The sequence below is a fragment of the Amborella trichopoda genome, chromosome 10, assembly GCF_054954075.1.
Source record: "Amborella trichopoda isolate Santa Cruz 75 chromosome 10, AtrichopodaSantaCruz75HAP2 v2.0, whole genome shotgun sequence".
In the NCBI taxonomy this organism is placed as follows: domain Eukaryota; kingdom Viridiplantae; phylum Streptophyta; class Magnoliopsida; order Amborellales; family Amborellaceae; genus Amborella; species Amborella trichopoda.
The window spans coordinates 27,171,770-27,177,769 of record NC_142345.1 but is presented as its reverse complement, the minus strand read 5'-3'; positions in this window follow the sequence as shown (position 1 = coordinate 27,177,769).

The following is a 6,000-nucleotide window of genomic DNA, read 5'->3' as shown; positions in this document are numbered from 1 at the left end:
CAATTGTGTCAACATTTTGACTCTACTTGTTGAAATTGTATGTTAGTTCTATTGGTATGTTACTTCTAAAAATGATGTCCTGTGAGTTTTTGTATGCAAACATTTATTTTGTTATATCTAAGCTGTATGGAGAGTACGGAAAGTTAAAAGTTTGTGCCAAGATGAACATGGTCTGACTTATTGAGCTCCTTATCATCATGAAAAGACACATATGGAAGATCTACTGGTCTTATTTTAACTTTGTAAAGCCATGGGAAATATGAATTTTGATATGCCACCCTTGGGGATTCAGGTCAAATGGGTTGAACTCTTGGATCATTTAGCTTGGTAAGAAAAATGGTAATCATCAGTTAGTATTTAGTGAGGATCAGAGGTAAGAGACTATGGCTGAGGCCCTAAACGTGATATATATTTTTTCCTTTGCAGTCTCTCTGTTTAATTTGGCAGTCTTTCCCCTCTTTTCAGTTGTGGTCGCCCTGTTCACGGTTGTGTATTTCACATTCTCATGCTTATTTGGGTTGGTGTTTTTCTATTAACAGGCTGATCTGTTGCTTCTTCTATGTTAGCTACTAAGTTCCATTTTCATATTTGCTTTGGTTTTTCCCTTTCCCATCTCTTCTTTCTTATTTTCCCCTTCTCCCTCTCTTCTTTTCTATCCACAGCTTCTTTCTTTTTTTTCCCTGGGCTCCTCTTATCTCTCTTGTTTTCCTTTTCTCTTTGTTATCCTTCTCTTTCTTTTTCTTTCCTTTGCTTTTGTGCCTACTACTGCATCTTACTTCTCTCTCTCCCTCAAGATATCTTTCGTTGTTTTCTTCTCTTTGTTATCCTTCTCTTTCTTCTCTCCTTCCTTTTGCTTTTGTGCCTACTACTACATGTTACCTCTCTCTCTCAAGAGTAGGTCGTGCCTCCCTATCTCCTAGTCAGCTAAATTTTCCCTCTGCCTCTTTTTGGCTGTGGATGTTTTGCATATTTTTCGATTGATGTTTAATGGTAGTATGATTCATCATCATCGACCTCATCGAAGTAGTGTTATTTCAATTATTTGGGTGTTTAACACATTTTTTTATACAATTTCATTCTATCAAGGGCTATATTCTTAGACAGATTATAAGTCACCATATCTCTTCGTACTACTTTCAACTGTCTTTTGGGCATTATCTTGCTCTTTTGGGATTTTATACTTGAATAAACTCGGCCCTCCTAATCGGTACTCTTCTAACCTGATGTTGAACATGGCTAGCCTATCTAAGTTGACTTTTCGTAATCTTATAATATCTTAGAGTCACCTCATAATTCTTACGGATATATTTATTCCGAATTTAATCTATTATTTTCACTCATTTTTTTCAACATCTTTATCTCAATTACATTCATTCTATGGATTTGGTAGCATGATTGTTTGTTAAAAAATTTGGTTTTTTTGGTAATTTCCTTCCAAGTTCCATCTCTCATTCTCTCTCTCCACATTGATTATTTTGTCACATGCATATTACTAAGGGCATGTTTGGTTCTCTGGGAATGAGTCTCCGCGAGATCTATTTCCACATAAAAGGTACGATTTCGCGTAGTGTCGTTTCCTCATTTTAAGCCTTTTATCAGGAAATGTCAATTCCATCGAAATGGGTGGAACTGACATTTCCTGGAGATTGAAAGTTAGCGATGGCATGTTTAAACTATAGTTAGCAAGTCTCTGTTTAAAATACAAGTTTTTCAAAAAATCTCTTATGTTTTGAAACTCGTTAAGAACTATGAGTTTTTCAAAAGATCTTAAAAAAAAAATTGCATTTTTTAATGGAACCAATATAAAATTATATTTTATTTTATTTCAAAAAACTTCTTCCTTACAACTTTATTTTTTCATTAACATGATATTACTGAGTTTTAGTTTAAAGGTAAGTAGATTAACAGTGGGAGTGAATTAAGAATCTTGGTTTAATAAAAAATTCTATAAAAAATTTCACCAATGAGTTCCCTTAGAAAATGTGCATATAGAAAAATACAAGCAATATATTCTGTAAAAAAAGTAATCAAAACAATCGTATGTCTCAAAACAATAGGTAGAATGAGAAGAAGAGTTACCCATTGATTTTTTTTTCTTTAAACTTGTAGCGTCCTTATAAAGAACAAGAGAGAGATTCAATGATATTGAAGATTTAAGTAGCTAGGAATTCAGTGCGGGATTCGAATTTGCTTAAGCATTTTGTTTTTTTTTTTTTATGCATAAAGAAGTTTGATTAATTTCTTTTTTTTTTTATTTCATTCATGTATACAACATAACTGTAAGGACCCAGATTTTCAAGCATGTTGTAGTGCACTGGCGGGTCACCGACAGAGAGAGTTAGACCACTGTGCGCAGCAGTTTAGGTGCCATCGTGCGCGGCATTTTGTATATGCCGCCGTGCGTGGCAGTGTGTGTGCCGCCGTGCACGGCAGTAAGAGTGAGAGCCGTGCACGGCAGTAAGAGTGAGAGCCGTGCACGGCAGTAAGAGTGAGAGCTGTGCACGGCAGTGAGAAACAAAAGAAAGAGAGTGCCACCGTACGCAATCGGAAGCAATAGACACCACCGAGCACATTCATACCGTCGTGCGCAACCGGAAGCAGCAGATACCGTCGAGTGTGTTCATGCGGCAGTGCGCAACAGAGAGTTCATGCCACCGAACGCGTTCATGCCGTTGTGCGCAACAGAGAGTTCATGCCGCCGAGCGCGTTCATGCCGCCATACGTAACAGAGAGTTCATGCCACCGAGCACAGAGAGTCTCTCATGATTGCTTGATGCCACTTGTGTGCCATGTGGATGCCTCTTAATGCCACTTGAATGCTATGAGGATGCCACTTGTGTGCTATGTGGATGCCTCTTGATGCCATTTGTTGTTTGCATGCTGCCCCTTTCTTTTCTTAGTTATTCACCCCTTCACGGGATTTTTGGCCCTCTCTTCTCCTTGCCCTCTCACCCACGTCCTCTCTTAAGGCCTCAAGACCTTAAGCTTGAAACCATCTCTTGAACTTGATATTTTTTTGAAGAGAAACCTGTGTGGGGGGAAACTTGGAGTTCTTTTGGTACAAGGTAAGTAAATCTAGCATTCAAGCTTCTATGAGTGAGTTTGATTGTTTTGCATGAACTACAAGCATGACTATAAGTATAATTGTTGAATGAGGATGTGGCTGCATGCTATTTAATTTATGCTATTGATGATGTGGTTGCATGTTAATGAAATTTATGTTAGATATGCCTTTTTTTTTTAGGACAGTGATTTTATTGGCATGATAGATTGGACATTCAAATCATTTATGTTGGCTATGAAACTTGGTGGGAAGGTACCATTGTGAATCTATTTTAAGAAGAAAAAGACCATGTATTAATGCTTATTTTGGTTTGGAAGTTATTATTCATCCCTTGAGGTATGGCAAAACTTGGAAATAAAATTCCAAGAACTTTGTAGGTTATTATGTGAACGTTTCATTGACCAAACGGTGTCCAAATGAACTCAAGTCAGTTTTAAATGAAATATGAGTGTGTCTACTTCAAATTTGGTTTTGGAATCATGTTGAAATTCTTTATAGTTTGGGAATTATGTCCTTATGTCACTGTTATGAGTGGCAATGAAATTCTAGAACTGTTGCATATTTTTCTACTGAATTGTTTACTGACCTAATGGTGTCTAAATGAGTTCAAACTTTAAATGAAATATGGTTGTATGTACTTCAAAAATGGTTTTGAGACCATATTGAAATTTTCTATGGATTAGAAGTTATACTACATTGTCTGAGAGACTGTCACACTAAAGTTTTTCCTATTCTATGAACGCATAGCCGAGATGATGAATGCTTATGAAATGATGAATGTTTATGTGATATTGAATGAATAGGATTGTGATAAGACATGTTGATGAACCAACCAGTGAATGCTTATGAGATAATGAATGCTTATGAACTAGTGAATGCTTATGAGATGATAAATGCTTGTGACATTAAGTGTGCATGGTTGTAATCATACATGCCATTGTTTATGATATGATGAATGCTTATCAACTAGTGAATGTTTATGAAATGATGAATACTTATGTAAGGTTGAATGAGAAAGATTGTGATAAGTGCCATGTGATCAGAGCTAAGTGATATGTGATTCATCGACATGCTTTGAGCGAATTACAAGGTTGTATTGTGCTCTAATAAGATTGCATAATATTGAAATATGCTATGTTGCTCTGTTATAAAATGAGCACCTGCTCTGTTATAAAAGGAATAATGGTTATGTTATGAAATGAATACGTGCTTTGTCATGAAATGAAAGCCCACTATGATATGATGAAAATGTGATATGATAAGTAATATATGAAGCATTATGCAATGGGTCATCCATTGATAGTGTGATGTGATTTGATATGTTAAGTAATGTGAGAAGAAGCACTATGCAATAGGTCATCCATTGGTAGTATAATGTGATGTGATATGATTGTGACAAGTGTTATGTGATAAGACCTGTGTGGTCAGCTATGTGACGTATGATATGTGAATGGTTAGCATGTTTTGAGCGTATTGCATGGCCATACTATGATACATGAATGATTGGCCTGGTTTGAGCATATTGCATGACCATACTATGATATGTGAATGATTGGCATGCTTTGAGCGTATTCCATGACGATACTATGATATGTGAATGATTGACCTACTTTGAGTGTATTGCATGACCATACTATGATATGTGAATGATTGGCATGCTTTGAGCATAATACATGGTCCTACTTTGAGATCTCTTGGCATGCTTTGATCGTATTGCATGACCATGAGGTGATATGAGATATATTGGCGTACTTTGAGCGTATTGCATTGCCTACTTGTGATCTCTCTGGCTCGCCTAATGATAGGACGGGAGTTGGGGTAGATGATGTTTGGGTGGTCGCTCCCCCATTCATAGTGTTTGGTACCCTAACGGTAGTCAAGGTGGCATAGGGAGTAGTGTCTTACAAGGCCATCGCCTATCAAAAATCCCAAAGCGCGCTGGGGATTGTGTGTTTGCATGAGTGAAGGCATTTTGAAGTGGGTCACCCACTTGTCATTGCCCTCCCTCCTGAGTAATGGTAGAAGTCCTAAACAATAGGATTAACTTGGCCTGATGGATATAGCTTCTACTTCGGGAGTAGGCGAATTAGGGAGTGAGTTAATTAATGATTGCTAATGTTGGTTACGCTTATTAAATTTATTGAGTTATAGTTATGATAATTCGTTATGATGCTCTAGACGAAAGGGGTTTGATAAATTGCTAATCCATGTGAAGTAATTGCTTATCCCTGAAAAGAAATTACTCTCGACACGTTACTAATACAATTGTGACACGTGACTTTATATTGTAAAACTCGCATGAAACTTGAGGACGGTTGGGAATAACAGTGTGTAGGCAGGAATGCTTAACGCTTTGATCTACTTATTGGACTTTATAACGCATTTTGTTTTCTCCAATCCTTGTAGATTGACAGCCGTAGGTTGAGGACGGACGGGTGGTGATTGTAACTGGTAGATTGCAGGCCCGCACTTGACGAGAAAGCTTCCTTGTGATTGTAGGTGTTAGATGGCAGTTGGCTATATAGTCGTTTTGTTGTCAAGATAAGTATTTCTATTTTTGGGCCTTTCGTTCCTTGGGACATTTTGTAATACTCTGAGATTGTATATATATAGGTTTCAGTTTTAATTTGTCTAGTTTTGTTGTGGGTATGTTGGAGTTTTTATATTTCTTTCGTGGTTTGCTGTGATTACCATTTTCTAAAAAGCGTTGTGCGCACTCCCACCTGAGTGGCATTCACTACCGTTTGGTCGCGATCCCGCACTCTGTTGCCCTCTGGCATGTATAGTAGGGGTCAGGAGGCGGGGTCATGACAATTATGGTATCAGAGCAGTCATGATATGATTCTTGGCCTAAAGAGTCTTAGAAGTGTCCTTAGAATGGTTTTAGGGATAGGCTGGTGATTAGCGTAAGGGTGTTCATGTTTCCGGTTAGGATG